Below are 11,072 nucleotides of genomic sequence, written 5' to 3' on the forward strand. Positions count from 1 at the left end.
TTAAGGCAAGTGAAAGCGCTTTTAACAATGATGAACAAAAAGGTAAGTCAAATTTTTTCTTAAGAAAGATGAGTTCAGCTCAAACCTGAAGGATTGAAGTTAGGTAAAAGTTAATTGTAAAAAAATATATATCCCCAAGACTCTTGAACACAATGGTTAGGTAATCACCGTGTATAACACAAATATTGCTGAGAGTTTTGTACCACCGGGAGACTCACTGAAAAGACCCAATATCTGGGTGGAAAAAACCCACCCTATGTGGCTTTTGATGCAACTTTAAAACCATAATTTCATGCATAAAATTTTGGCAATGTATTCACTGAAAAGACCCTCAATCTGGTGGGAAAAACTCACCCAAATGAAATGAACTTTCACACTAAATGTCGCTTTTGATGCAACTTCAAAACCATAATTTCATGCATAAAATTTTGACAATGTAAATGTGGAGCAGCATATCATGTGCAGGGATCTTTTAACTCACGCGTAGAACTGAACACAGACAAAATGATACACTCCAATAGATTCGTACAACACCACAAGATCGCCATGGATTGCCATAAGTGGTCTGCTATGGAAGTCTCTACTAAAAGGAATGATTTGCAGCGGTCTGCTATGGAAGTCTCTACTAAAAGGAATGATTTGCAGATTACCCTAGTTCTTGTTTGGATTTCTTGTTTCAAATTTGCAGATTACCCTAGTTCTTGTTTGGATTTCTTGTTTCAAATCTAGACAGTGAAGGCCCATGCTAAAAATTAAAATCTAATTGACACTCCATAAACAAAAACACTTGCAAATTTACCACCATAATGAATAACAGAAACAGGCATGGGATATAACATAAATGCTCATAGCCTTCAGGGAGTTTTCTGATAATGAAATGTTATTTATGATGAGATTTTAGGTTCAAATTTCTGTTTAACTGTGTTTATATTGGGATATAACATAAATGCTCATAGCCTTCAGGGAGTTTTCTGATAATGAAATGTTATTTATGATGAGATTTTAGGTTCAAATTTCTGTTTAACTGTGTTTATATTAGCGTAACTTCATGCCTAGAGATTATAATGGTAATATTATATATCATTAGATTCCAGGTTCTAATCCCCTAACTTACCTATGTAAATACAGAAAAAGAAATGTACCTTGACACCTACAAATTATAGTGGCAATTATATAACTAAACCCTTATCATAAATTCAAAGCCTATCTAATTACCAATTCTCCAAAAAAACATAAATCCTCATAAATCATATAGTGGGGTTCACAATTCTATAAATACACAAATTCCTATGAACACTCAGGTTCTTAGCTCAGCAGTAGAGATTGAGGAATTTTGACCAGCTTAATCAAGACTCAGATCAAAGAAATTTATGAAAACACAGAATATTTTTTCCGATGTGACTGCGGATTCAATGGACACAGCTCCTGCACTTTCGGCCTCTTACCGTCTACATCAAGATTCGAACCAGACTATTGGGATCTCATCATTTGAACAAATTCTTTTTCTGTTATAAACCACGAAATTATAGAGCACATAGTATAGCATCAAACAGGTCCAAAATGCCGGATTTCAAACAACCCGAAAATATATTACATGTTATGAAACATACTGCAATTAATACTCATATACGCGATTTTATTGTTCAGTATACTAACAACCCACCACAGCAAGAAAGCGATATAACTCGAAAAAAAAATTGATGAAGGGAAAGGATTCACAACAGCAATGTATACATCCAACAGATTTGACAAAATCAGAAGAACAGGGAGTTCAACAACCAAAAAAAACTGACCTGCCTGATATTTGCTGATTTGTCTGGCCGACTAAATAGTAATAGCGTTGCCTTCGCTGCTGCGTATGGCCAAAAACGGAAGCGAAATCCAAGCGCTGGTAACGGTGAAAATACAACACAATTAAAGAAGTCCGATGCTCTTAATCTCTTTATATAGATGTATATGAGGCACGTTTAAAATTCACAACTCCCGGAGTAGGGTGAGATTGTTTCTGGCCTTTTAATTTATCCGGGTGTATTTGTTATATACATATGTGTATATACTAAAACTTTAAAATTGTTTTTGTTTGGTGACGAGCTTGTTTTTTAAAGATGTAAGGATGTGTGTTTTTTTTCAACAAAGTCGTGAATCGTAATTGCCAAACCTAATCTAAGGAAGATCCAAGATCAATTCTCGTAGTTGATACTATAACACCAAGAGTACATCAAGAATAATCCAACAACCTGCAAGCCAGATATACTAATTTCTTATGAATTTGACAAAAAATAGCAACACAATATATGATTTAAACCCTCACCCCATGAATTTCACCCAACAAACCCAGTTGTCTCACCACACATCACTGTATATAAAATGTAAAGATATTAACGCCCCAAGACTCAAAGGGATCTGAAAAAAAATGTTAACAGCCCAAGAAATAACAATGAAAAGACATATAAAGAATAACACCTAAAACAACTACTTAAACAAGTGAGTTCTCCCCAATTTTTCCACTATTAAAATAAAAAATCCTTCCAGTTTAAATTATAATTCTCATTTAATTAGATTAATTACACCATTTTCATCCGATCTATAGTCGAAGAGAAAAGAGTATCACGTGAATCATCGTTAAAGCTTAACCTAAGCAAAGGAATTAAGTAATTCCCTCTAACAACTTATGCTTAACCCTATATATATATATATATGAATCCAAAACATCACCTTGATTGTAAAAGTAAATAAATATATAAAAATTTGGTTTGAATGTGAAACTTAAATCATTTTTAAGTTAAAAATTTTGGTTTATAAATAATTTGAAAAAATTATGTTTATGAAGGATGAGTAAGAATCATGAATATTAAATTGGTATAGTTTAATTTACTCTAATTTTATAGATTAAACAATTTAAACTTAAGTATTTAGAAATCTCTACATTAAAATTAATTAGAAAAATGTTTTGGAAAAAAGTTATTAGGTTAGAAGTAATCCGCTATTATAGCTTTTGGCCTTTCATTTTTTAGGGTTAGGTTTTTGGATCTTTAAGGTTTTTCATTGTTTCTTCATGATAAAAAGCCCTTCAAGCCTCATTATAACACAGTTATCTCTACCATTAAAATTAACTAGAAAAATGCTTTGAAAAAAGTTATTACGTCTTTTGGCCCTTCATTTCCTAGGGTTAGGTCCCTTCATTTCCTACGGTTAGGTTTTTTTATCTTTAAGGTTTCTTCATGATAAAAAGCCCTTCGAGCCTCATTATAACACAGTTAAGAAGACATGTAGTTGTCACATCTCTTCTCAGATATAACATCACCGGAGCTAGCTAGTTTGTTTTCATTTTGAATGTAACAATTTTCACCATTTATTACTTATTAATTGAAATTCAGTTTCCTCCTATTTCTATGTTTCTATTTAAAATATGTATTTCATTTTATTGTATTTCTGTGTTTCGATTTAAATTCCTTCATAAATCTAGATCAGTCAAGAATCTTGTTACATGTTTTTTTAAATGTATATATGTTGAACCTACATAATAATTATTTTTATCATTAATAATAATAATAATAATAATAATAATCAAGTTTGAATTTAGTTAAGTTTTATGATTTTTTAATTTTAGCAATGTGAGATATATCACATAAGTATTTTTATGTAATTTCACTGATTCCAAATGTTTTATTAATAATTATAATTATTATTATTTTTTTATGTAATTCGATAGAGTCAAAATGTTTAAATAGGATAAGACATTACAATATCTCTTTCATACTGGGATGGAAAGTGTCTCTCATCTTAATAATGATGAGTAATAAACCACAAAGCATAGGAGTGTAAGATAAATTAGAGAGGAAAAGAAAAAGAAAGAAGGGACAAGCCAAAAATGGAGAAGCCGGAAGGAAAGGAGACTGATGGATAAAGCAAGTAATGAGGAAAAAAAGAGATGAAACAAAGAAAGGAGATTGGTGGATAATGCATGTAATGAAAAAATTTAGAAGCAAATCAATAGTGAGAGAGGTTATTTTATTGATTGAGTTGGTGAATAATAGGTTTCTAGGAGTGACTAAGTTTATAATCATATTCACTATTGAAATTATTATGATGCTTTTCAATTTCAAGAGCTTCCCAAATGATATAGGTAGAGTAATAAGGTTATGAAGCGAGAACTTTGGTTTCTTCAAAATAGATAAGGTATTTGGAGTTATGAAAGTGTTTTGTGATAGTTGATTTGGAGATATGGTTATGACAAATGTTAGCGATATGTTCTTTGGGGTGGTATTTGAAACATCTTCCAAATTTTCCTAAGTAGGATTTGCCACATGAACACTGAATTTGGTAAACATTAGGGCCAAGCATGGGTCAAATTTGTATTTAGCAGTTTTGAAAAGATATTTAAATTTTTTGTAGAGTTTAAATATGGTTTGATATTCCCTTTAGCTAAGATCTTGAAAATTTGGTTTGTAGTTCCGAGGACGTAGGAAAGAGAGATGGGAGCTGGGGGATGAGGGATAGACTTAATATGGGTGGATTGAAGGTATTTATGAATTTGGGATGAGGACTACCTATTTGCCTTAAAGTATTTTGTAAGATGGGCTCTCTTTTTCAATGGTGGGGGGCAGAGATTCAAATCGCACAAATGATCAAATCTTTAAGATATATAGATTTTTGGGTAGGATGATGGTGTGATTGGGCATGAAGGTATCTATCGATGGGGGTATTTTTCTGTAGACTTGATGGGTTGGGGTACCATTAGGTTGATGTATAATACAGACATCAAGAAAGGGAAGGAAGTTATCTTTCTTGATTTCCATAGTAAATTGGATGTGAGGGGGGTGATGTTCTTTAGATGGTTGAAGATAGAGGTTAGGGAAGGGTGGCTAGAAGCCAAAACAATAAATGTATCATCAACTAAGGTGGTAATGGGACTGATAGGGTTTTCAGGGAGGGGTTTATATGAAGAGGTTGAGAGAAGGTCAATTACTTAGGATTCATAGTGAGAAATATTTATGACAATTGTAGCATTTCATTTATTAGCTTTTAATATAATTATAGTGGGGTTGTCACTTATACAACGAATGGATTGAAATTCCTTTTACGAAAGATTTAATTTAGTGGGTTTAGAACAACAAAGAATTCTAACACATTCTTGCTGAATTTCTTCAATTTCATGTAGTGGACCATGATGAGTTATAGACTTGATAGAGCAAAGAACATTTTCTGTGGAAACATAATGAGGGGAGAGGGAAAAACTAAAGCCCTTCTCAAGAGTTGGATGGTTGGAGGGTCTAAATTTGGGTAGGATAGATTTATGACAGTAGTAGGTGGAACATATTGGGATGCGTTAGAGAGGGGTTTACCAAGGGGAATTTGAGATGCTAGTTAAAATAGATACACGAGTTATTAAAATTTTTCTATAAATTCAAACTCTAACACTTTCCTTTGATATCATTCTATAACTTTTATTGTCCCTCATTATGGATGGAGTGCCCACTCACAATGGACATTCCAAATTCTTGCACATAATTTATCTCTCCAAAAATAATACAAGGATTATAAATAACAATAAAAATTTGCATTCTCATATATATATAACGGGCATAGTCTAACTTAAAGACAAAATAGTCTTTTTCACCAGAATCCGACAATACAATTTTAAACAAGATTGTGATTTTTTGTTATTTAAAATGCATTCTACGGGTTAAACAACTCAAACTCGATTTAAAAAAATGCTCTGAAAAAGGTCATTTAGCATATAAATTAGACTTTGCCTATTATATATATATATATATATATATAGTCGTAGTCTAACGAGACTGCTTTTTTGCCCTGAAAAAAATGGAAATTCTGGCCATATTTTGAGAAAATCCTACAAGGATTTTTATATATCCAAGATACAGTTGTTAAGCTTCAAAATTTTAGGTGCTCTAGACGTTTTTGATGGTGTTTAATCCATTTCCACCATCAAAAACATGATTCAAACAACGCCTCTACAAGATTTGTTGAAATTTCTTTTGCCGGAATTCCGACCACTTTTAACTGTTCATGCAATTCCTCCACCTCCATAAACGATTCCTTTATATGTATATAAACTATTTTTGATATGTAATGTACATTTAATAAAAACTATATTTTTGGACTTATTAAGAATCATCATAAACGACCCAAAATGGGACCACGTTTTGGGCAGTTGAACTTCGAAGGTTGGTTAAGTCAACAAATGTGTGTACAACGCGTAATGTCCCGGCATCATTTTTTTAAATTAAATTTAATAAAAATAATTAAATAAATATTTTTTAATTAAAAAATATATTAGGGATAAGGGAGTAGGTTTTTATAATTATAGTAGTGTTGTTTTTAAAGATTGTTATTTGTGTTTGATGTGAGGATTGTGTGTAATATTTGTGGATAAGTAGAGATATATAATATGATGATAATTGTTTATATTTATTAAAATTAATGTTAGTTTATATTTAATTTTTATTGGGGTAGTCTGATTGATAATTATCGTGATATGAAGTTTTTGTGAAATATGATTGATAATTATCGTGATATGAAGTTTTTGTGAAATATGTGCATCAAGGTTCAAATCTCCTTACTAGCGATGTGTGTTCATTTAGAAATATATTGATTGTAGAATTGACTCTGAATTGACCCACTTAAATACAAGCCGAGTCCAAGTATTGGTTCTTTTAGATAAAAAAGACAATAAAAAACAAAACAAACAAACACAGACAAAAACGATAGTTTATATTTATTTATTAATTATATTAATAATTTTTTTATATGAAATTTTATTTTAAAGCATCAAAAATATTGGACTTACTCAAGAAAATAGTATTATTTTTTTTAAAACTGTTATTTTAAAAAAACCAAAAATTCCATAGGCTTTGTTGTTGTTGTTTTTTTTAATGTTGAGCATTGTTTTTGGCTAATAGAGTTTCTTTATTTTCTGAGCAAGCTCTGTGTGACAAAGTCATAAATATCACTAGAGTGCATAGACGTTATTAGATCCCGATCCAATGAAATTTATGCACCCCACCATAGGGTGCTTTTTACACCAACATGAAAATTGTTATAAACTAGTTGTAAATAATAATAATAATAAAAATAAATCTTACAAAAAAGAGACACATTAACTTTTTATCAATTAAAAAATGTGACCAGATATTAGGTTGCCCCAAATCCTTGTTTCTCTCTATATTTTTTCTCTTAGAGTCATTTTGTTTCCCCCTCTGATTGAAGTAGTTGAGTTGACTCTTCACCTAACCAAAAATAATCAGTGTATAACACAAATATTGCTGAGAGTTTTGTACCACAGGGAGGCTCACTGAAAAGACCCTAAATCTGGGTGGAAAAGGCCTTTGATGCAACTTTAAAACCATAATTTCATGCATAAAATTTTGGCAATGTATTCACTGAAAAGACCCTAAATCTGGGTGGGAAAAACTCACCCAAATGAAATGAAGTTTCACACTTAATGTCGCTTTTGATGCAACTTCAAAACCATAATTTCATGCATAAAATTTTGACAATGTAAATGTGGAGCAGCATATCATGTACAGGGATCTTTTAACTCGCGTAGAACTGAACACAGACAAAATGATACACTCCAATAGATTCGTACAACACCACAAGATCGCCATGGATGGCCATAAGCGGTCTCCTATGGCAGTCTCTACTAAAAGGAATGATTTGCAGATTACCCTAGTTGTTGTTTGGATTTCTTGTTTCAAATCTAGACAGTGAAGGCCCATACTTTAAATTAAAATCTCCAAAAATTAAAATCTAATTGACACTCCATAAGCAAAAACACTTGCAAATTTATCACCATAATGAATAATAGAAACAGGCATGGAGATATAGCATAAATGCTCATAGCCTTCAGCGAGTTTTCTGATAATGAAATGTTATTTATATGAGATTTTAGATCCAGATTTTTGTTTAACTGTGTTTATATTGGTGTAATTTGATGCTGGGATTCTGACTCTCTTTTTTTGGTTTTTTTTTGCCTTTCTTTTGTCCTATCTTTTTAGATCTGTCCTGGCATATGTTTATATCTGTTTATGTCGTCAAGATCTGTCATGGCATATGTTTGTATCTGTTTTATGTCACAACTATATCCGTTTTTTTGGTCCCAGCTGGTGATGGGAAGGTCTGCTAATGTGTCCAGGGTATATGCTCTGTTCAGACTCATCCTATGGATTATATTCCTCATATTTTGTATGAATGCTCTATTATACACACTCATTATAATACAATTCAGCGTTTCTTTCTAAAAAAACTTGATGACTAGAGATTATAGTGGTAATATTATTTACCATTAAATTCGAGGTCCTAATCCCCTCACTTACCTATACAAACACAAGAAAAAATGTCCCTTTAACACCTAGAAATTATAATGAGAATTATATAACTAAATCCGTATCATAAATTCGAAACCAATCTAATTACCAGTTCTTCTATTCAACCCAAAAAAACATAAATGCTCATAAATCATATAGTAGGTTTCACAATTCTGTAAGTACACAAAATCCTATGAACACTCTGGTTCTTAGCTCAGCAGTAGAGATTGAGGAATTTTGACCAGCTCAATCAAGACTCAGATCAAAGGAATTTATGAAAACACAGAATATTTTTTTCGATGTGACTGCGGATTCAATGGACACAGCTCCTGTGGCCACTTTCGGCCTCTTACAGTCTACATCAAGATTCGAACCAGACTATTGGGATCTGATCATTTGAACAAATTCTTTTTCTGTTATAAACCACGAAATTATAGAGCACATAGTATAGCATCAAACAGGTCCAAAATGCCGGATTTTCAAACCACCCGAAAATATATTACATGTTATAAAACATACTGCAATTAATACTCATATACGCGATTTTATTATTCAGTATACTAACAACCCACCACAGCAAGAAAGCGATATAACTCGAAAAAAAAATTGATGAAAGGAAGGAAGGATTCTTAACAGTAATGTATACATCCAACAGATTTGACAAAATCAGAAGAACAGGGAGTTCAACCAAAAAAAACTGACCTGCCTGATATTTGCTGATTTGTCTGGCCGACTAAATAGTAATAGCGTTGCCTCCGCTGCTGCGTATGGCGAAAACTGAAGCGAAATCCAAGCGCTGGTAACGGTGAAAATACAAGACAATTAAACAAGTCCGATGAATGAATGGATGCTCCTTAATCTCTTTATATATATGTATATGAGGCACGTTTAAAATTCACTACTCCCGGAGTAGGGTGGCATTGTTTCTAGCCTTTTAATTTATTTGGGTGTATTTGTTTTTTTAATTAATATATATATATATATATATAATTTTAAAATTTTAAAAATTGTTTTTGGGTGACAAGTTTGTCTTTTTAGGATGTAAAGATGTTAATGGTCTAAGACTCAAAGGAATTTGGAATGGGTGTGAACGGTTTAAGACTTTAAAGTTTAGAGTGTGGTGAAAGTTTATCGCTAGACCACCAACTAAATATTCCAAATAATCTAGTTCCTTTTAAATAACAAGGAGAACTATTTCTTGAACAATTAAAATTTTCCTTAAGTAGCACCCATAACAACTACATAGACAAATGAGTTTTCCCACAATTTTTCTCACTATTGAAATAAAAAATCCTTCATATAAAGCAATATCAAAATTTTAATTTATATTATTATTCTCAATTAATTAGATGTAATTACACTATTTTCATCTCAATCTATACCCAAAGAAAAAAGAGTATCACATGAATCACTGTTAAAACTTAAGCTAAGCAAAGGAATTAGGTAATTCCCTCATACAACTTATGCTTAACCCTGTATATGAATTCAAAACATCACCTTGATTGTAAAAATAAATAAATATATACAATTTTGTTTTGAATGTCCAATTTAAATAATTTTTAATTAAAAAAATGGTTTATAAATGATTTAAATAATCATGTTTATGAATAATTGGCCAGAATCATGAATGTTAAAGCTTAAGTTACCTAAAGGAATTAGGTAATTCCCTTAAACAACTTATGTTTAACCTTATATACAAATCTAAAATATCACCTAGGTTGTAAAAATAAATAAATATATAAATTTGGTTTGAATGTCAAATTTAAATAATTTTTAAGTTAAAAAATTGGTTTATAAATTATTAAAAAAAAATCATGTTTATGGATAATTGGCGAGAATCATGAATATTAAATTATACACGAAATGGGTTTTTCACCCAAATCTAATGATACAATCTCAAGTAAGATTATAATTTTTTGTTGTTTAAAATACATTTTTGAATGCATAAATAGATTCAACACTTTGAAAAACCCTAGGAGCATTTGAATTCTACAGATTAAACAACTTAAACTCAATTGTTAAAAATATCTACGAGATTTTGATTAAAATTAACTAGAAAAATGCTTTGAAAAAAGGTCATTTCGTTTATAGTTAGACTACGCCTATTAAATTTCATAATTGACATTCCAACTAATCACATCTGGGATCATAGCTTTTGTCGCTTCATTTTCATAATTGACGTTCCAACTAATCCCATCTAGGATCATCGCTTTTGTCATAATTGACATTCCAACTAATCCCATCTAGGATCATCGCTTTTGTCGCTTCATTTCCTGGGTTAGGTTTTTTGATGTTTAAGGTTTCTCATTGTTTCTTCATGATAAAAAGTCTTTTAAGCGTCATTTTAACACAGTTTAGAAGACATATAGTCATCACATCTCTTCTCAGAGATAAATTGCCATCACCCGAGGTAGTTTGTTGTCATTCTGAATTTAAACATTTTCAACATTTGATATTTATTAATTCACCATATCTTTGTGTTTCTATTTAAAATTTGTATTTCATTTCATTCTCTGTGTTTCTATTTAAAATTTGTATTTCATTTCATTCCTTCATAAATTTGGATCAGTTAAGAATTTTGTTACATATTTTTTTAAACGTATATATGTTGAACTTATATATTAATTATCTTTATCAATAATAATAATAATAAAGTTTGAATTTATTTAAGTTTTATGATTTTTTTAATTTTAGCAATGTGAGAAGTATCACATAAGTGAGTTTATGCTTATTATGGATTGA

At 30.9% G+C, this 11,072-nt stretch overlaps 1 protein-coding gene across 1 annotated transcript in view; it reads right to left on the reverse strand.

Annotated features, from left to right (window-relative positions):
* The window catches only part of LOC149200140 (uncharacterized), a 111,214-nt gene extending 102,064 nt beyond the window's left edge, over window positions 1-9,150 (reverse strand). Inside the window, exons 1-2 of the mRNA XM_089402611.1 lie at window positions 9,033-9,150; window positions 1,794-1,888 (exon numbers count right to left, since the gene is read on the reverse strand). The gene's annotated coding sequence lies outside the window, so the exon portion shown is untranslated. The remainder of the gene's footprint in view (window positions 1-1,793; window positions 1,889-9,032) is intronic.
* Between the last annotated feature and the right edge of the window lie 1,922 nt (window positions 9,151-11,072).

Source organism: Pinus tabuliformis, chromosome 2_1, assembly GCF_031772625.1.
Source record: "Pinus tabuliformis cultivar Carrire ecotype Pingquan chromosome 2_1, CPIR1, whole genome shotgun sequence".
Classification (NCBI taxonomy): domain Eukaryota; kingdom Viridiplantae; phylum Streptophyta; class Pinopsida; order Pinales; family Pinaceae; genus Pinus; species Pinus tabuliformis.